Source organism: Cavia porcellus, unplaced genomic scaffold, assembly GCF_034190915.1.
Source record: "Cavia porcellus strain 051 isolate PalLab524CR breed Dunkin Hartley unplaced genomic scaffold, mCavPor4.1 scaffold_18, whole genome shotgun sequence".
Taxonomy (NCBI): Eukaryota; Metazoa; Chordata; class Mammalia; order Rodentia; family Caviidae; genus Cavia; species Cavia porcellus.
The window spans coordinates 73,870,991-73,891,158 of NW_026947501.1; positions in this window are offsets into that span (position 1 = coordinate 73,870,991).

The following is a 20,168-nucleotide window of genomic DNA, read 5'->3' on the forward strand; positions in this document are numbered from 1 at the left end:
GTTAGGGTTAGTGTTAGTGTTCGGGTTAGGGTTAGGGTTAATGTTAGGGTTAGGGTTAGGTTTAGAGTTAGGTTTAGCGGATATTTGTTAGGGACAGGGTTAGGGTTAGGCTTAGGTTTACGGTTAGGGTTAGGGTTAGGATTATCTTTAGTGATATTGTTAGGTTTAGACCTAGTGTTAGAGTTAGTTTTGTGTTAGTGTTTAGGGTTAGGGTTAGGGTTAGTTTTAGGGTTAGGGTTAGGGTTAGAATTTATGTTTAGATTTAGTGTTAGGGTTAGGGTCAGGTTAGGGTTAGGTTTAGTGTTAGACGTTAGGGTTAAGGTTAGAGTTTGGGTTAGGATTAGAGGTTAGGGTTAGGGTTAGAGTTAGTGTTCGGCTTACTGTTCGAGTTTAGGTTTAGGGTTAGCGTTAGGGTTAGGGTTAAGGTTAGCGTTATGGTTAGAGGTTAGCATTAGATTTTGGGTTACTTTTAGGGTTAGTTTTAGGGTTAGGGATAGGGTTAGGGTTAGGGATAGGGTTAGGTTTAGGCTGAGGGGTAGAGTTAGTGTTAGGGTTAGAGTTAGGGATATTTTTAGGGTTAGGTTTTAGGTTTGCAGTTAGGGCTAGCATTATGGTTTGGTCTAGGTTTAGTTTTAGGGTTAGGGTTAGGGTTAAGGGTTAGGGTTAGGGTTAGGGTTAGGGTTAGGGTAAGGGGTAGGATTAGGGTTAGAGGATAGGTTTAGGTTTAGGGTTAGGGTTAGTGTTATGGTTAGATTAAGTTTAGGGTTAGGGTTAAGGTTAGGGTTAGTGTTCGTTTTGGATTAAAGTTAGGGTTAGATTTTAGGTTATGTTTAGGCTTAGGGTGGTGGTTAGGGTTAGTGTTAGAATTTAGTGTTGTTGTTAGTGTTCAGGCATGGGTTAGGGTTAGTGTTAGGGTTAGGGTTAGGGTTAGGCTTAGACAGGGTTAGGGTTAGGGTATGGTTAGGGTTAGGATTGGGTTTCGGTTAGGGTTTGGGTTAGTGTTAGGGTTAGGGTTAGGTTTAGGATTAGGGTTTGGTGTTAGGGTTTAGGACTAGGGTTAGGGTTAGGGTTAGGGTTTGGGTTACGGTCAGGATTAGTGTTATGGTTAGGGTTAGTGTTCGGGTTAGGCTTAGGGTTAGGGGGTAGGTGTTAGGAATAGGGTTAGGGTTAGGTTTCGGATTACAATTAGGGTTAGTGTTAGGGTCAGCATAAGGGTTAGGTTTAGGCTTAGTTTTAGGATTAGGGTTAGTTTTAGCATTAGGTTTAGGGTTAAGGTTAGGGTTAGGATTAGGGTTGGGGTTAGGGGTTAGGGATAGGTTAGGTTTAGGGTTAGTGTTAGCATTATGGTTATGTTTTGGGTTCGGGTTAGGTTTAGTTTTAGGATTAAGCTTAGGGTTAAGGTTAGTTTAAGGGTTAGGCTTAGGGTTAGATTTCGGGTTAGACAGGGTTAGGGTTAGGGTTAAGATTTGGATTGGGATTAGGGTTAGGGTTAGTGTTAGGGTTAGGATTAGGGTTTGGCATTGGGGGTTAGGGTTAGGGGATAGGGTTAGATTGTTAGGGTTAGGGTTAGAGTTCAGGTAAGAAGTTAGGGTTACGGTTAGGAGTAGGGTTAGGTTTATGGTTAGTTTTTGGGTTCAGATTAGGCTAAGGTTTAGAGGTTAGGCTTATGATTAGGTTTAGGATTATGGCTAGGGTTAGGTTAGAGTTTAGAGTTAGTGTTAGTGTTAGGGTAAGGTTTAGGGTTAGTGTTAGGGTTAGGGTTCGGTTTAGGGTTAGAGGTTAGGGTTAGGTTTAGGGTTACATTGAGGTTTAGAGTTAGGGTTAGGGTTAGGGTTAGTGTTAGGAGTTAGGTGTTATGGAGAGGGTTAGGTTTAGCCTTAAAGTAATGCTTAGGGTTAGTGTTACGGTTAGGTTTAGTGTTAGTGTTACTGTTAGAGTTAGTTGTGGGGTTTGTTTTAGGTTTAGGGTTTAGGGATAGTGTTAGCATTATGGTTAGGGTTAGGATTAGGTGTAGGTTTAGGGTTAGGTTTAGGGTTAGGGTTAAAAGTTAGTTTTAGGGTTAGGGTTAGGGTTAGGCTTAGGTTTAGGGTTAGAGGTTAGGGTTTGCATTAGAGTTAGGGTTAGGGTTAAGGTTTGCGTTTAGGGTTAGGGTTCGCGTTAGGGTTAGGTTTAGGGTTAGGGTTATTGGTAGGGTTAGAGGTTAGCGTTAGATTTTTGGTTATGGTTATGGTTAGGGTTAGGGTTAGACTTTAAGCTTCGGTTTAACATTAGAATTATGGTTAGGGTTAAGGTTAGGGTTAGGGTTAGGGTTAGGGTTACGGTTAGTTTTAGGGTTGGGGTTAGGTTTAGTGTTACTGTTAAAGTTATGCTTAATGTTAGGATTGGGTTTGGGGTTAGGGTTAGGGTTAGTTAGGGTTAGTGTTAGGGTTAGGGTTAGTGTTAGGGATAGGGTTACGTTTAGTGTTAGGGTTAGGGTTAGAGGTATGTGTTAGCGTTAGGGGTAAGGTTAGTGTTAGGGTTGGGTTTAGGGTTAGTTTTAGGATTAAGGTTAGGTTTAGAGGTTAGTTTTAGGGGTAGGGTTAGTTTTAGGGTTAGGTTTAGACAGGGTTAGGGTTAGGGTAGGGTTAGGGTTTGGATTGGGTTTGGGTTAGGGTTCGTGTTAGGGTTAGGGTTAGCATTAGGGTTTGTCTTTAGGCTTTAGGATTAGGATTAGGTTTAGGGTTTGGGTTCGAGGTTAGGGTTCGGGTTAGGATTAGGTTTAGGGCTAGTGTTAGGGTTAGAGGTTAGGGTTAGGGTTAGCGTTAGTGTTAGGGCTAGAGGTTAGGGTTAAGTTTAGAATTAGGGTTAGGTTTAGGGTTAGAATTAGGGCTAGGGGATAGGTGTTAGGGATAGGGTTAGTGTTAGGCTTCGGATTACAGTTAGGGTTAGGGTTACGATTAGGTTTAGGGTTAGAGTTAGGGTTAGGGTTAGGGTTAGTGTTAGTGTTCGGGTTAGGGTTAGGGTTAATGTTAGGGTTAGGGTTAGGTTTAGAGTTAGGTTTAGCGGATATTTGTTAGGGACAGTGTTAGGGTTAGGCTTAGGTTTACGGTTAGGGTTAGGGTTAGGATTATCTTTAGTGATATTGTTAGGTTTAGACCTAGTGTTAGAGTTAGTTTTGTGTTAGTGTTTAGGGTTAGGGTTAGGGTTAGTTTTAGGGTTAGGGTTAGGGTTAGAATTTATGTTTAGATTTAGTGTTAGGGTTAGGTTTAGGGTTAGGGTCAGGTTAGGGTTAGGTTTAGTGTTAGACGTTAGGGTTAAGGTTAGAGTTTGGGTTAGGATTAGAGGTTAGGGTTAGAGTTAGTGTTCGGCTTACTGTTCGAGTTTAGGTTTAGGGTTAGCGTTAGGGTTAGGGTTAAGGTTAGCGTTATGGTTAGAGGTTAGCATTAGATTTTTGGTTACTGTTAGGGTTAGTTTTAGGGTTAGGGATAGGGTTAGGGTTAGGGATAGGGTTAGGTTTAGGCTTAGGGGTAGAGTTAGTGTTAGGGTTAGAGTTAGGGATATTTTTAGGGTTAGGTTTTAGGTTTGCAGTTAGGGCTAGCATTATGGTTTGGTCTAGGTTTAGTTTTAGGGTTAGGGTTAGGGTTAAGGGTTAGGGTTAGGGTTAGGGTTAGGGTTAGGGTAAGGGGTAGGATTAGGGTTAGAGGATAGGTTTAGGTTTAGGGTTAGGGTTAGTGTTATGGTTAGATTAAGTTTAGGGTTAGGGTTAAGGTTAGGGTTAGTGTTCGTTTTGGATTAAAGTTAGGGTTAGATTTTAGGTTATGTTTAGGCTTAGGGTTGTGGTTAGGGTTAGTGTTAGAATTTAGTGTTGTTGTTAGTGTTCAGGCATGGGTTAGGGTTAGTGTTAGGGTTAGGGTTAGGGTTAGGCTTAGACAGGGTTAGGGTTAGGGTATGGTTAGGGTTAGGATTGGGTTTCGGTTAGGGTTTGGGTTAGTGTTAGGGTTAGGGTTAGGTTTAGGATTAGGGTTTGGTGTTAGGGTTTAGGACTAGGGTTAGGGTTAGGGTTAGGGTTTGGGTTACGGTCAGGATTAGTGTTATGGTTAGGGTTAGTGTTCGGGTTAGGCTTAGGGTTAGGGGGTAGGTGTTAGGAATAGGGTTAGGGTTAGGTTTCGGATTACAATTAGGGTTAGTGTTAGGGTCAGCATAAGGGTTAGGTTTAGGCTTAGTTTTAGGATTAGGGTTAGTTTTAGCATTAGGTTTAGGGTTAAGGTTAGGGTTAGGATTAGGGTTGGGGTTAGGGGTTAGGGATAGGTTAGGTTTAGGGTTAGTGTTAGCATTATGGTTATGTTTTGGGTTCGGGTTAGGTTTAGTTTTAGGATTAAGCTTAGGGTTAAGGTTAGTTTAAGGGTTAGGCTTAGGGTTAGATTTCGGGTTAGACAGGGTTAGGGTTAGGGTTAAGATTTGGATTGGGATTAGGGTTAGGGTTAGTGTTAGGGTTAGGATTAGGGTTTGGCATTGGGGGTTAGGGTTAGGGGATAGGGTTAGATTGTTAGGGTTAGGGTTAGAGTTCAGGTAAGAAGTTAGGGTTACGGTTAGGAGTAGGGTTAGGTTTATGGTTAGTTTTTGGGTTCAGATTAGGCTAAGGTTTAGAGGTTAGGCTTATGATTAGGTTTAGGATTATTTCTAGGGTTAGGTTAGAGTTTAGAGTTAGTGTTAGTGTTAGGGTAAGGTTTAGGGTTAGTGTTAGGGTTAGGGTTCGGTTTAGGGTTAGAGGTTAGGGTTAGGGTTAGGGTTACATTGAGGTTTAGAGTTAGGGTTAGGGTTAGGGTTAGTGTTAGGAGTTAGGTGTTATGGAGAGGGTTAGGTTTAGCCTTAAAGTAATGCTTAGGGTTAGTGTTACGGTTAGGTTTAGTGTTAGTGTTACTGTTAGAGTTAGTTTTGGGGTTTGTTTTAGGTTTAGGGTTTAGGGATAGTGTTAGCATTACGGTTAGGGTTAGGATTAGGTGTAGGTTTAGGGTTAGGTTTAGGGTTAGGGTTAAAAGTTAGTTTTAGGGTTAGGGTTAGGGTTAGGCTTAGGTTTAGGGTTAGAGGTTAGGGTTTGCATTAGAGTTAGGGTTAGGGTTAAGGTTTGCGTTTAGGGTTAGGGTTCGCGTTAGGGTTAGGTTTAGGGTTAGGGTTATGGGTAGGGTTAGAGGTTAGCGTTAGATTTTTGGTTATGGTTATGGTTAGGGTTAGGGTTAGACTTTAAGCTTCGGTTTAACATTAGAATTATGGTTAGGGTTAAGGTTAGGGTTAGGGTTAGGGTTAGGGTTACGGTTAGTTTTAGGGTTGGGGTTAGGTTTAGTGTTACTGTTAAAGTTATGCTTAATGTTAGGATTGGGTTTGGGGTTAGGGTTAGGGTTAGTGTTAGGGTTAGTGTTAGGGTTAGGGTTAGTGTTAGGGATAGGGTTACGTTTAGTGTTAGGGTTAGGGTTAGAGGTATGTGTTAGCGTTAGGGGTAAGGTTAGTGTTAGGGTTGGGTTTAGGGTTAGTTTTAGGATTAAGGTTAGGTTTAGAGGTTAGTTTTAGGGGTAGGGTTAGTTTTAGGGTTAGGTTTAGACAGGGTTAGGGTTAGGGTAGGGTTAGGGTTTGGATTGGGTTTGGGTTAGGGTTCGTGTTAGGGTTAGGGTTAGCATTAGGGTTTGTCTTTAGGCTTTAGGATTAGGATTAGGTTTAGGGTTAGGGTTCGAGGTTAGGGTTCGGGTTAGGATTAGGTTTAGGGCTAGTGTTAGGGTTAGAGGTTAGGGTTAGGGTTAGCGTTAGTGTTAGGGCTACAGGTTAGGGTTAAGTTTATAATTAGGGTTAGGTTTAGGGTTAGAATTAGGGCTAGGGGATAGGTGTTAGGGATAGGGTTAGTGTTAGGCTTCGGATTACAGTTAGGGTTAGGGTTACGATTAGGTTTAGGGTTAGAGTTAGGGTTAGGGTTAGGGTTAGTGTTAGTGTTCGGGTTAGGGTTAGGGTTAATGTTAGGGTTAGGGTTAGGTTTAGAGTTAGGTTTAGCGGATATTTGTTAGGGACAGGGTTAGGGTTAGGCTTAGGTTTACGGTTAGGGTTAGGGTTAGGATTATCTTTAGTGATATTGTTAGGTTTAGACCTAGTGTTAGAGTTAGTTTTGTGTTAGTGTTTAGGGTTAGGGTTAGGGTTAGTTTTAGGGTTAGGGTTAGGGTTAGAATTTATGTTTAGATTTAGTGTTAGGGTTAGGGTCAGGTTAGGGTTAGGTTTAGTGTTAGACGTTAGGGTTAAGGTTAGAGTTTGGGTTAGGATTAGAGGTTAGGGTTAGGGTTAGAGTTAGTGTTCGGCTTACTGTTCGAGTTTAGGTTTAGGGTTAGCGTTAGGGTTAGGGTTAAGGTTAGCGTTATGGTTAGAGGTTAGCATTAGATTTTGGGTTACTGTTAGGGTTAGTTTTAGGGTTAGGGATAGGGTTAGGGTTAGGGATAGGGTTAGGTTTAGGCTTAGGGGTAGAGTTAGTGTTAGGGTTAGAGTTAGGGATATTTTTAGGGTTAGGTTTTAGGTTTGCAGTTAGGGCTAGCATTATGGTTTGGTCTAGGTTTAGTTTTAGGGTTAGGGTTAGGGTTAAGGGTTAGGGTTAGGGTTAGGGTTAGGGTTAGGGTAAGGGGTAGGATTAGGGTTAGAGGATAGGTTTAGGTTTAGGGTTAGGGTTAGTGTTATGGTTAGATTAAGTTTAGGGTTAGGGTTAAGGTTAGGGTTAGTGTTCGTTTTGGATTAAAGTTAGGGTTAGATTTTAGGTTATGTTTAGGCTTAGGGTTGTGGTTAGGGTTAGTGTTAGAATTTAGTGTTGTTGTTAGTGTTCAGGCATGGGTTAGGGTTAGTGTTAGGGTTAGGGTTAGGGTTAGGCTTAGACAGGGTTAGGGTTAGGGTATGGTTAGGGTTAGGATTGGGTTTCGGTTAGGGTTTGGGTTAGTGTTAGGGTTAGGGTTAGGTTTAGGATTAGGGTTTGGTGTTAGGGTTTAGGACTAGGGTTAGGGTTAGGGTTAGGGTTTGGGTTACGGTCAGGATTAGTGTTATGGTTAGGGTTAGTGTTCGGGTTAGGCTTAGGGTTAGGGGGTAGGTGTTAGGAATAGGGTTAGGGTTAGGTTTCGGATTACAATTAGGGTTAGTGTTAGGGTCAGCATAAGGGTTAGGTTTAGGCTTAGTTTTAGGATTAGGGTTAGTTTTAGCATTAGGTTTAGGGTTAAGGTTAGGGTTAGGATTAGGGTTGGGGTTAGGGGTTAGGGATAGGTTAGGTTTAGGGTTAGTGTTAGCATTATTGTTATGTTTTGGGTTCGGGTTAGGTTTAGTTTTAGGATTAAGCTTAGGGTTAAGGTTAGTTTAAGGGTTAGGCTTAGGGTTAGATTTAGGGTTAGACAGGGTTAGGGTTAGGGTTAAGATTTGGATTGGGATTAGGGTTAGGGTTAGTGTTAGGGTTAGGATTAGGGTTTGGCATTGGGGGTTAGGGTTAGGGGATAGGGTTAGATTGTTAGGGTTAGGGTTAGAGTTCAGGTAAGAAGTTAGGGTTACGGTTAGGAGTAGGGTTAGGTTTATGGTTAGTTTTTGGGTTCAGATTAGGCTAAGGTTTAGAGGTTAGGCTTATTGTTAGGTTTAGGGTTATGGTTAGATTTAGGTTAGAGTTTAGAGTTAGTGTTAGTGTGAGGGTAAGATTTAGGGTTAGTGTTAGGGTTATGGTTAGGGTTACATTGAGGTTTTGAGTTAGGGTTAGGTTTAGGTTTAGAAGTTAGGTTTGTGTTAGGCTTCGTGTTAGGGTTAGGGTTCGGGTTCGGGTTAGGTTTAGGGTTAGGTTTAGCGTTAGGGATAGAGTAAGGCTTAGGGTTAGCGTTAGGGTTAGGGTTAGGTTTAGGGTTAGGGATAGAGTAAGGCTTAGAGTTAGGGTTAGGGCTAGGGTTAGATTTAGGGTTACGTTTAGGTTTAGTTTTAGGGTTAGGGTTGGCGATCATGTTAGGGTTAGTGTTACGGTTTAGGGTTTTGGTTAGGGTTATGTTTATGTTTAGAGTTAGGGTGAGGTTAGGTTTAGTGTTAGGGTTAGGGATAGAGTAAGGCTTAGGATTAGGGTTAGAAGATAGGTTGAGCATTAGTGTTAGGTTATTGTTAGGGTTTGGGTTAGGGTTAGAGTTTAGTCTTAGCATTAGGTTTAGGGTTAGGGTTACTGTTAGAGTTAGGTTTAGGGATACGTTTATGGTTAGAGTTAGGTTTAGGGTTTTAGTTAGGGTTAGGGTTAGGGTTCGGGTTTTGTTTAGGTGTTAGGTGTTAGGGATAGGTTTAGGGTTAGCCTTCAGGTTACAGTTAGTGTTTTGGTTACTATTAGGTTAGGGTTAGGGTAAGGTTTAGGATTGGGGTTTGGCATTAGTGTTACTGTTAGGCTTAGGTTGAGATTTTAGGTTTAGGTTTAGGGTTAGGGTTAGTTTGAGGTTTAGAGTTAGTGTTAGGGTTAGGAGTAGAAGTTAGGTTTTTGTTAGGCTTATTGTTAGGGTTAGGGTTAAGGGTTAGTGTTAGGGTTAGGGTTAGTGTTAAGGTTAGGGTTAGTGATAGTGTTAGGGTTAGTGTTAGGGTTTAGGGTTTTAGTTAGTGTTAGGGTTAGGGTTAGATTTAGGTTTAAGGTTACGATTAGGTTTACGGTTTACCTTAGGGTTAGGGATAGGTTTAGGTTTTGGATTAGGGTTGGAGGGTAGGTTTAGTGTTAGGGTTAGAGTTTAGTATTATGGTTAGGGCTATGGTTAGGGTTAGGGTTAGGGTTAGGGTTAAAGCTTAGTTTTAGGGTTAGGATTAGGGTTAGGGTTAGGTTTAGGTTTAGGTTTAGGGTTAGGGTAGTTATAGAGTAAGGTTTAGGGTAAGGGTTACCGTTATTGTTAGGGTTAGGTTTAGGGTTAGAGTTTAGTGTTAGGGTTAGGGTTAGGGTTAGGCTTAGGGTAGGAGTTAGGGTTAGGTTTAGGGATCGGGTTAGGTTTAGGGTTAGTGTTACGGTTAGGGTTAGTGATAATGTTAGATTTAAGTTTAGGGTTTAGGGTTACGGTAAGGTTTAGGGTTAGGTTTAGGTTTAGGTTTAGGGTTAAGGTTAGGGTTAGGTTTAGGGTTAGGGTTAGGTTTAGGTTTAGAGGTTAGTGTTAGGGTTAGGGTTAGAGTTAGGGTTAGAGTTACGGTTTGAGATTAGTGTTAAGTTTAGCGTTAGGGTTAGTATTAGGGTTAGGGTTATGGTTAGAGGTTAGCGTTAGATTTAGGGTTAGCATTTGAGATAGGGTTAGGGTTAGGTTTAGAAGTTAGTGTAAGTCTTAGGGTTAGGGTTAAAGCTTAGGTTTAGGGTTAGGATTAGGGTTTTGTTTAGGATTAGTGTTAGGGTTAGGGTTAGGTTTAGGTTTAGGGTTAGGGGTTAGGGTTAGGGTTAGGCTTAGGGTCAGGGTTAAAACTTAGATTTAGTGTTAGTGTCAGGGTTAGGGTTATGCTTAGAAGTTAGTTTTAGGGTTAGGGTTAGGGTTAGTGTTAGGAGTTAGGTGTTATGGAGAGGGTTATGTTTAGCCTTAAAGTAATGCTTAGGGTTAGTGTTACGGTTAGGTTTAGTGTTAGTGTTACTGTTAGAGTTAGCTTTTGGGTTTGTTTTAGGTTTAGGGTTTAGGGATAGTGTTAGCGTTACGGTTAGGGTTAGGATTAGGTGTAGGTTTAGGGTTAGGTTTAGGGTTAGGGTTAAAAGTTAGTTTTAGGGTTAGGGTTAGGGTTAGGCTTAGGTTTAGGGTTAGAGGTTAGGGTTTGCGTTAGAGTTAGGGTTAGGGTTACGTTTCACGTTAGGGTTAAGTTTAGGGTTAGGGTTATGGGTAGGGTTAGAGGTTAGCGTTAGATTTATGGTTATGGTTAGGGTTAGGGTTAGACTTTAAGCTTAGGTTTAACATTAGAATTATGGCTAGGGATAAGGTTAGGGCTAGGGTTAGGGTTTGGGTTACGTTTAGAGGTTAGGGTTAGGGTTAGGATTAGGGTTAGGATTTGTAGTTAGGGTTAGGATTAAGGTTCGGCTTCTGGTTAGGGTTCGAGATTAGGTTTAGTTTTAGGTTTAAGGTTATGGTTAGTGTTCGGTTCGGATTAAGGTTAGGGTTAGAGTTTAGGCTACGTTTAGGCTTAGGTTTATGGTTAGCATTAGTGTTAGAATTTAGTGTTATTGTTATTGTTCGGGTATGGGTTAGGGTTAGTGTTAGGGTTAGGGTTAGGTTTAGGATTAGGGTTTGGTGTTATGGTTTGGGACTAGGGTTAGGGTTAGGGTTAGGCTTAGAGGCATGTGTTAGCGTTAGGGGTAGTGTTAGTGTTAGGGTTAGGTTTAGGGTTTATGGTTAGTGTTAGTGTTACGGTTATGGTTAGTGTTAAGGTTAGGATTAGTTTTAGGATTAAAGGTTAGGGTTAGAGGTTAGTTTAAGGGTTAGTGTTGGGGCTAGGGTTATGGTTAGGCTTAGACAGGGTTAGGGTTAGGGTATGGTTAGAGTTAGGATTGGGTTTCGGTTAGGGTTAGTGTTAGGGTTAGGGTTAGGTTTAGGATTAGGGTTGGTGTTAAGGTTTAGGACTAGGGTTAGGGTTAGGGTTAGGCATAGAGGTATGTGTTAGCGTTAGGGGTAGGGTTAGTGTTAGGGTTAGGTTTATGGTTGGTTTAGAGTTTATGGTTAGTGTTAGTGTTATGGTTATGGTTAGTGTTAAGGTTAGGGTTAGTTTTAGGATTAAAGGTTAGGGTTAGAGGTTAGTTTAAGGGTTAGTGTTAGGGCAAGGTTTATGGTTAGGCTTAGACAGGGTTAGGGTTAGGGTATGATTAGGGTTAGTATTGGGTTTCGGTTAGGGTTAGTGTTAGGGTTAGGGTTAGGTTTAGGATTAGGGTTGGTGTTAAGGTTTAGGACTATGGTTAGGGTTAGTGTTAGGGTTAGGTTTAGGGTTTGGGTTAGGGTTAGGGTCAGTGTTACGGTTAGGGTTAGGGTTGGGGTTAGGCTTAGGTTTAGGGGATAAGTGTTAGGAATAGTGTTAGGGTTATTCTTCGGATTACAGTTAGGGTTAGTGTTACGATTAGGTTAGGTTCAGCGTAAGGGTTAGGTTTAGGTTTAGTTTTAGGATTAGGGTTAGTGTTAGCATTAGGTTTAGGGTTAAGGTTAGGGTTAGGATTAGGGTTAGGGGTTAGGGGTTAGAGATAGGTTAGGTTTAGGTTTAGTGTTAGCGTTATGGTTATGTTTTGGGTTCGGGTTAGGTTTAGTTTTAGGATTAAGCTTAGGGTTAAGGTTAGTTTAAGGGTTAGGGTTAGGGTTAGGTTTAGGGTAAGACAGGATTAGGGTTACGGTTATGGTTAGGATTCAGATTGGGTTTAGGGTTAGGGTTAGTGTAAGGGTTAGGATTAGGGTTTGGCGTTGGGGGTTATGGTTATGGTTAGGGTTTGGGTTAGATTGTTAGGGTTAGGTTTAGGGTTCGGGTTAAAAGTTACGGTTTAGGTTAGGGTTAGGCTTAGGTTTATGGTTAGTGTTTGGGTTCAGATTAGGCTAAGGTTTAGAGGTTAGGCTTATTGTTAGGTTTAGGGTTATGGTTAGATTTAGGTTAGAGTTTAGAGTTAGTGTTAGTGTGAGGGTAAGATTTAGGGTTAGTGTTAGGGTTATGGTTAGGGTTACATTGAGGTTTTGAGTTAGGGTTAGGTTTAGGTTTAGAAGTTAGGTTTGTGTTAGGCTTCGTGTTAGGGTTAGGGTTCGGGTTCGGGTTAGGTTTAGGGTTAGGTTTAGCGTTAGGGATAGAGTAAGGCTTAGGGTTAGGGTTAGGGTTAGGGTTAGGTTTAGGGTTAGGGATAGAGTAAGGCTTAGAGTTAGGGTTAGGGCTAGGGTTAGATTTAGGGTTACGTTTAGGTTTAGTTTTAGGGTTAGGGTTGGCGATCATGTTAGGGTTAGTGTTACGGTTTAGGGTTTTGGTTAGGGTTATGTTTATGTTTAGGGTTAGGGTGAGGTTAGGTTTAGTGTTAGGGTTAGGGATAGAGTAAGGCTTAGGATTAGGGTTAGAAGATAGGTTGAGCATTAGTGTTAGGTTATTGTTAGGGTTTGGGTTAGGGTTAGAGTTTAGTCTTAGCATTAGGTTTACGGTTAGGGTTACTGTTAGAGTTAGGTTTAGGGATACGTTTATGGTTAGAGTTAGGTTTAGGGTTTTAGTTAGGGTTAGGGTTAGGGTTAGGGTTTTGTTTAGGTGTTAGGTGTTAGGGATAGGTTTAGGGTTAGCCTTCAGGTTACAGTTAGTGTTTTGGTTACTATTAGGTTAGGGTTAGGGTAAGGTTTAGGATTGGGGTTTGGCATTAGTGTTACTGTTAGGCTTAGGTTGAGATTTTAGGTTTAGGTTTAGGGTTAGGGTTAGTTTGAGGTTTAGAGTTAGTGTTAGGGTTAGGAGTAGAAGTTAGGTTTTTGTTAGGCTTATTGTTAGGGTTAGGGTTAAGGGTTAGTGTTAGGGTTAGGGTTAGTGTTAAGGTTAGGGTTAGTGATAGTGTTAGGGTTAGTGTTAGGGTTTAGGGTTTTAGTTAGTGTTAGGGTTAGGTTTAGATTTAGGTTTAAGGTTACGATTAGGTTTACGGTTTACCTTAGGGTTAGGGATAGGTTTAGGTTTTGGATTAGGGTTGGAGGGTAGGTTTAGTGTTAGGGTTAGAGTTTAGTATTATGGTTAGGGCTATGGTTAGGGTTAGGGTTAGGGTTAGGGTTAAAGCTTAGTTTTAGGGTTAGGATTAGGGTTAGGGTTAGGTTTAGGTTTAGGTTTAGGGTTAGGGTAGTTATAGGGTAAGGTTTAGGGTAAGGGTTACGGTTATTGTTAGGGTTAGGTTTAGGGTTAGAGTTTAGTGTTAGGGTTAGGTTAGGGTTAGGCTTAGGGTAGGAGTTAGGGTTAGGTTTAGGGATCGGGTTAGGTTTAGGGTTAGTGTTACGGTTAGGGTTAGTGATAATGTTAGATTTAAGTTTAGGGTTTAGGGTTACGGTAAGGTTTAGGGTTAGGTTTAGGTTTAGGGTTAGGGTTAGGGTTAGGGTTAGAGTTAGGGTTAGGTTTAGGTTTAGAGGTTAGTGTTAGGGTTAGTGTTAGGGTTAGGGTTAGAGTTATGGTTTGAGATTAGTGTTAAGTTTAGCGTTAGGGTTAGTATTAGGGTTAGGGTTATGGTTAGAAGTTAGCGTTAGATTTAGGGTTAGCATTTGAGATAGGGTTAGGGTTAGGTTTAGAAGTTAGTGTAAGTGTTAGGGTTAGTGTTAAAGCTTAGGTTTAGGTTTAGGATTAGGGTTTTGTTTAGGATTAGTGTTAGGGTTAGGGTTAGGTTTAGGTTTAGGGTTAGGGGTTAGGGTTAGGGTTAGGCTTAGGGTCAGGGTTAAAACTTAGATTTAGTGTTAGGGTCAGGGTTAGGGTTAGGCTTAGAAGTTAGTTTTAGGGTTAGGGTTAGGGTTAGTGTTAGGAGTTAGGTGTTATGGAGAGGGTTAGGTTTAGCCTTAAAGTAATGCTTAGGGTTAGTGTTACGGTTAGGTTTAGTGTTAGTGTTACTGTTAGAGTTAGCTTTTGGGTTTGTTTTAGGTTTAGGGTTTAGCGATAGTGTTAGCGTTACGGTTAGGGTTAGGATTAGGTGTAGGTTTAGGGTTAGGTTTAGGGTTAGGGTTAAAAGTTAGTTTTAGGGTTAGTGTTAGGGTTAGGCTTAAGTTTAGGGTTAGAGGTTATGGTTTGCATTAGAGTTAGGGTTAGGGTTACGGTTTGCGTTTAGGGTTAGGGTTCGCGTTAGGGTTAGGTTTAGGGTTAGGGTTATGGGTAGGGTTAGAGGTTAGCGTTAGATTTTTGGTTATGGTTATGGTTAGGGTTAGGGTTAGACTTTAAGCTTCGTTTTAACATTAGAATTATGGTTAGGGTTAAGGTTAGGGTTAGGGTTAGGGCTAGGGTTACGGTTAGTTTTAGGGTTGGGGTTATGTTTAGTGTTACTGTTAAAGTTATGCTTAATGTTAGGATTGGGTTTGGGGTTAGGGTTAGTGTTAGGGTTAGGGTTAGTGTTAGGGATAGGGTTACGTTTAGTGTTAGGGTTAGGGTTAGAGGTATGTGTTAGGGTTAGGGGTAGGGTTAGTGTTAGGGTTGGGTTTAGGGTTAGTTTTAGGATTAAGGTTAGGTTTAGAGGTTAGTTTTAGGGGTAGGGTTAGTTTTAGGGTTAGGTTTAGACAGGGTTAGGGTTAGGGTAGGGTTAGGGTTTGGATTGGGTTTGGGTTAGGGTTCGTGTTAGGGTTAGGGTTAGCATTAGGGTTTGTCTTTAGGGTTTAGGATTAGGATTAGGTTTAGGGTTAGGGCTAGAAGTTAGGGTTCAGGTTAGGATTAGGTTTAGGGCTAGTGTTAGGGTTAGAGGTTAGGGTTCGGGTTAGCGTCAGGGTTAGGGCTAGAAGTTAGGGTTAAGCTTAGAATTAGGGTTAGGTTTAGGGTTAGAATTAGGGCTAGGGGATAGGTGTTAGGAATAGGGTTAGGGTTAGGCTTCGGATTACAGTTAGGGTTAGGGTTACGATTAGGTTTAGGGTTAGAGTTAGGGTTAGGGTTAGGGTTAGTGTTAGTGTTCGGGTTAGGGTTAATGTTAGGGTTAGGGTTAGGTTTAGAGTTAGGTTTAACGGATATTTGTTAGGGACAGGGTTAGGGTTACGCTTAGGTTTACGGTTAGGGTTAGGGTTAGGATTATCTTTAGTGATATTGTTAGGTTTAGACCTAGTGTTAGAGTTAGTTTTGTGTTAGTGTTTAGGGTTAGGGTTAGGGTTAGTTTTAGGGTTAGGGTTAGGGTTAGGGTCAGGGTTAGAATTTATGTTTAGATTTAGTGTTAGGGTTAGGTTTAGGGTTAGGGTCAGGTTAGGGTTAGGTTTAGTGTTAGATGTTAGGGTTAAGGTTAGAGTTTGGGTTAGGATTAGAGGTTAGGGTTAGGGTTAGAGTTAGTGTTTGGCTTACTGTTCGAGTTTAGGTTTAGGGTTAGCGTTAGGGTTAGGGTTAAGGTTAGCATAATGGTTAGAGGTTAGCATTAGATTTTGGGTTACTGTTAGGGTTAGTTTTAGGGTTAGGGTTAGGGATAGGGTTAGGGTTAGGCTTAAGGGTAGAGTTAGTGTTAGGGTTAGGGATATTTTTACGGTTAGGTTTTAGGTTTGCAGTTAGGGTTAGCATTATGGTTTGGTCTAGGTTTAGTTTTAGGTTTAGGGTTAGGGTTAAGGGTTAGGGTTAGGGTTAGGGTAAAGGGTAGGGTAAGGGGTAGGATTAAGGTTAGAGGATAGGTTTAGGTTTAGGGTTAGGGTTAGTGATATGGTTAGATTAAGTTTAGGGTTAGGGTTAAGGTTAGGGTTAGTGTTCGTTTTGGATTAAAGTTAGGGTTAGATTTTAGGTTATGTTTAGGCTTAGGGTTGTGGTTAGGGTTAGTGTTAGAATTTAGTGTTGTTGTTAGTGTTCAGGTATGGGTTAGGGTTAGTGTTAGGGTTAGGGTTAGGGTTAGGCTTAGAGGTATGTGATAGCCTTAGGGGTAGGGTTAGTGTTAGGGTTAGGTTTAGGGTTAGGTTTCGGGTTTTTGGTTAGTGTTAGGGTTAGGGTTAGTTTTAGGATTAATGGTTAGGGTTAGAGGTTAGTTTAAGGGTTAGTGTTAGGGTTGGGCTTAGACAGGGTTAGGGTTAGGGTATGGTTAGGGTTAGGATTGGGTTTCGGTTAGGGTTTGGGTTAGTGTTAGGGTTAGGGTTAGGTTTAGGATTAGGGTTTGGTGTTAGGGTTTAGGACTAGGGTTAGGGTTAGGGTTAGGGTTTGGGTTACGGTCAGGATTAGTGTTATGGTTAGGGTTAGTGTTCGGGTTAGGCTTAGGCTTAGGGGATAGGTGTTAGGAATAGGGTTAGGGTTAGGTTTCGGATTACAATTAGGATTAGTGTTAGGGTCAGCGTAAGGGTTAGGTTTAGGCTTAGTTTTAGGATTAGGGTTAGTTTTAGCATTAGGTTTAGGGTTAAGGTTAGGGTTAGGATTAGGGTTGGGGTTAGGGGTTAGGGATAGGTTAGGTTTAGGGTTAGTGTTAGCATTATGGTTATGTTTTGGGTTCGGGTTAGGTTTAGTTTTAGGATTAAGCTTAGGGTTAAGGTTAGTTTAAGGGTTAGGCTTAGGGTTAGATTTCGGGTTAGACAGGGTTAGGGTTAGGGTTAAGATTTGGATTGGGATTAGGGTTAGGGTTAGTGTTAGGGTTAGGATTAGGGTTTGGCATTGGGGGTTAGGGTTAGGGGATAGGGTTAGATTGTTAGGGTTAGGGTTAGAGTTCGGGTAAGAAGTTAGGGTTACGGTTAGGAGTAGGGTTAGGTTTATGGTTAGTTTTTGGGTTCAGATTAGGCTAAGGTTTAGAGGTTAGGCTTATGATTAGGTTTAGGATTATGGCTAGGGTTAGGTTAGAGTTTAGAGTTAGTGTTAGTGTTAGGGTAAGGTTTAGGGTTAGTGTTAGGGTTAGGGTTCGGTTTAGGGTTAAAGGTTAGGGTTAGGGTTAGGGTTACATTGAGGTTTAGAGTTAGGGTTAGGGTTAGGGTTAGTGTTAGGAGTTAGGTGTTATGGAGAGGGTTAGGTTTAGCCTTAAAGTAATGCTTAGGGTTAGTGTTACGGTTAGGTTTAGTGTTAGTGTTACTGTTAGAGTTAGTTTTGGGGTTTGTTTTAGGTTTAGGGTTTAGGGATAGTGTTAGCATTATGGTTAGGGTTAGGATTAGGTGTAGGTTTAGGGTTAGGTTTAGGGTTAGGGTTAAAAGTTAGTTTTAGGGTTAGGGTTAGGGTTAGGCTTAGGTTTAGGGTTAGAGGTTAGGGTTTGCATTAGAGTTAGGGTTAGGGTTAAGGTTTGCGTTTAGGGTTAGGGTTCGCGTTAGGGTTAGGTTTAGGGTTAGGGTTATGGGTAGGGTTAGAGGTTAGCGTTAGATTTTTGGTTATGGTTATGGTTAGGGTTAGGGTTAGACTTTAAGCTTCGGTTTAACATTAGAATTATGGTTAGGGTTAAGGTTAGGGTTAGGGTTAGGGTTAGGGTTACGGTTAGTTTTAGGGTTGGGGTTAGGTTTAGTGTTACTGTTAAAGTTATGCTTAATGTTAGGAGTGGGTTTGGGGTTAGGGTTAGGGTTAGTGTTAGGGTTAGTGTTAGGGTTAGGGTTAGTGTTAGGGATAGGGTTACGTTTAGTGTTAGGGTTAGGGTTAGAGGTATGTGTTAGCGTTAGGGGTAAGGTTAGTGTTAGGGTTGGGTTTAGGGTTAGTTTTAGGATTAAGGTTAGGTTTAGAGGTTAGTTTTAGGGGTAGGGTTAGTTTTAGGGTTAGGTTTAGACAGGGTTAGGGTTAGGGTAGGGTTAGGGTTTGGATTGGGTTTGGGTTAGGGTTCGTGCTAGGGTTAGGGTTAGCATTAGGGTTTGTCTTTAGGGTTTAGGATTAGGATTAGGTTTAGGGTTAGGGTTAGAGGTTAGGGTTCGGGTTAGGATTAGGTTTAGGGCTAGTGTTAGGGTTAGAGGTTAGGGTTAGGGTTAGCGTTAGTGTTAGGGCTACAGGTTAGGGTTAAGTTTAGAATTAGGGTTAGGTTTAGGGTTAGAATTAGGGCTAGGGGATAGGTGTTAGGGATAGGGTTAGTGTTAGGCTTCGGATTACAGTTAGGGTTAGGGTTACGATTAGGTTTAGGGTTAGAGTTAGGGTTAGGGTTAGGGTTAGTGTTAGTGTTCGGGTTAGGGTTAGGGTTAATGTTAGGGTTAGGGTTAGGTTTAGAGTTAGGTTTAGCGGATATTTGTTAGGGACAGGGTTAGGGTTAGGCTTAGGTTTACGGTTAGGGTTAGGGTTAGGATTATCTTTAGTGATATTGTTAGGTTTAGACCTTAGGGTTAGGGTTAGGGTTATGGTTAGAGGTTAGCATTAGATTTAGGGTTAGCATTTGAGATAGGGTTAGGGTTAGGTTTAGAAGTTAGTGTAAGTCTTAGGGTTAGGGTTAAAGCTTAGGTTTAGGGTTAGGATTAGGGTTTTGTTTAGGATTAGTGTTAGGGTTAGGGTTAGGTTTAGGTTTAGGGTTAGGGGTTAGGGTTAGGGTTAGGCTTAGGGTCAGGGTTAAAACTTAGATTTAGTGTTAGTGTCAGGGTTAGGGTTATGCTTAGAAGTTAGTTTTAGGGTTAGGGTTAGGGTTAGTGTTAGGAGTTAGGTGTTATGGAGAGGGTTATGTTTAGCCTTAAAGTAATGCTTAGGGTTAGTGTTACGGTTAGGTTTAGTGTTAGTGTTACTGTTAGAGTTAGCTTTTGGGTTTGTTTTAGGTTTAGGGTTTAGGGATAGTGTTAGCGTTACGGTTAGGGTTAGGATTAGGTGTAGGTTTAGGGTTAGGTTTAGGGTTAGGGTTAAAAGTTTTAGGGTTAGGGTTAGGGTTAGGCTTAGGTTTAGGGTTAGAGGTTAGGGTTTGCGTTAGAGTTAGGGTTAGGGTTACGGTTCACGTTAGGGTTAAGTTTAGGGTTAGGGTTATGGGTAGGGTTAGAGGTTAGCGTTAGATTTATGGTTATGGTTAGGGTTAGGGTTAGACTTTAAGCTTAGGTTTAACATTAGAATTATGGTTAGGGATAAGGTTAGGGCTAGGGTTAGGGTTTGGGTTACGTTTAGAGGTTAGGGTTAGGGTTAGGATTAGGGTTAGGATTTGTCGTTAGGGTTAGGATTAAGGTTCGGCTTCTGGTTAGGGTTCGAGATTAGGTTTAGTTTTAGGTTTAAGGTTATGGTTAGTGTTCGGTTCGGATTAAGGTTAGGGTTAGAGTTTAGGCTACGTTTAGGCTTTGGTTTATGGTTAGCATTAGTGTTAGAATTTAGTGTTATTGTTATTGTTCGGGTATGGGTTAGGGTTAGTGTTAGGGTTAGGGTTAGGTTTAGGATTAGGGTTTGGTGTTAAGGTTTGGGACTAGGGTTAGGGTTAGGGTTAGGCTTAGAGGCATGTGTTAGCGTTAGGGGTAGTGTTAGTGTTAGGGTTAGGTTTAGGGTTTATGGTTAGTGTTAGTGTTACCGTTATGGTTAGTGTTAAGGTTAGGATTAGTTTTAGGATTAAAGGTTAGGGTTAGAGGTTAGTTTAAGGGTTAGTGTTGGGGCTAGGGTTATGGTTAGGCTTAGACAGGGTTAGGGTTAGGGTATGGTTAGAGTTAGGATTGGGTTTCGGTTAGGGTTAGTGTTAGGGTTAGGGTTAGGTTTAGGATTAGGGTTGGTGTTAAGGTTTAGGACTAGGGTTAGGGTTAGGGTTAGGCATAGAGGTATGTGTTAGCGTTAGGGGTAGGGTTAGTGTTAGGGTTAGGTTTATGGTTGGTTTAGAGTTTATGGTTAGTGTTAGTGTTATGGTTATGGTTAGTGTTAAGGTTAGGGTTAGTTTTAGGATTAAAGGTTAGGGTTAGAGGTTAGTTTAAGGGTTAGTGTTGGGGCTAGGGTTATGGTTAGGCTTAGACAGGGTTAGGGTTAGGGTATGGTTAGAGTTAGGATTGGGTTTCGGTTAGGGTTAGTGTTAGGGTTAGGGTTAGGTTTAGGATTAGGGTTGGTGTTAAGGTTTAGGACTAGGGTTAGGGTTAGGGTTAGGCATAGAGGTATGTGTTAGCGTTAGGGGTAGGGTTAGTGTTAGGGTTAGGTTTATGGTTGGTTTAGAGTTTATGGTTAGTGTTAGTGTTATGGTTATGGTTAGTGTTAAGGTTAGGGTTAGTTTTAGGATTAAAGGTTAGGGTTAGAGGTTAGTTTAAGGGTTAGTGTTAGGGCAAGGTTTATGGTTAGGCTTAGACAGGGTTAGGGTTAGGGTATGATTAGGGTTAGGATTGGGTTTCGGTTAGGGTTAGTGTTAGGGTTAGGGTTAGGTTTAGGATTAGGGTTGGTGTTAAGGTTTAGGACTATGGTTAGAATTGGTGTTAGGGTTAGGTTTAGGGTTTGGGTTAGGGTTAGGGTCAGTGTTACGGTTAGGGTTAGGGTTGGGGTTAGGCTTAGGTTTAGGGGATAAGTGTTAGGAATAGTGTTAGGATTATTCTTCGGATTACAATTAGGGTTAGTGTTACGATTAGGTTAGGTTCAGCGTAAGGGTTAGGTTTACGTTTAGTTTTAGGATTAGGGTTAGTGTTAGCATTAGGTTTAGGGTTAAGGTTAGGGTTAGGATTAGGGTTAGGGGTTAGGGGTTAGAGATAGGTTAGGTTTAGGTTTAGTGTTAGCGTTAT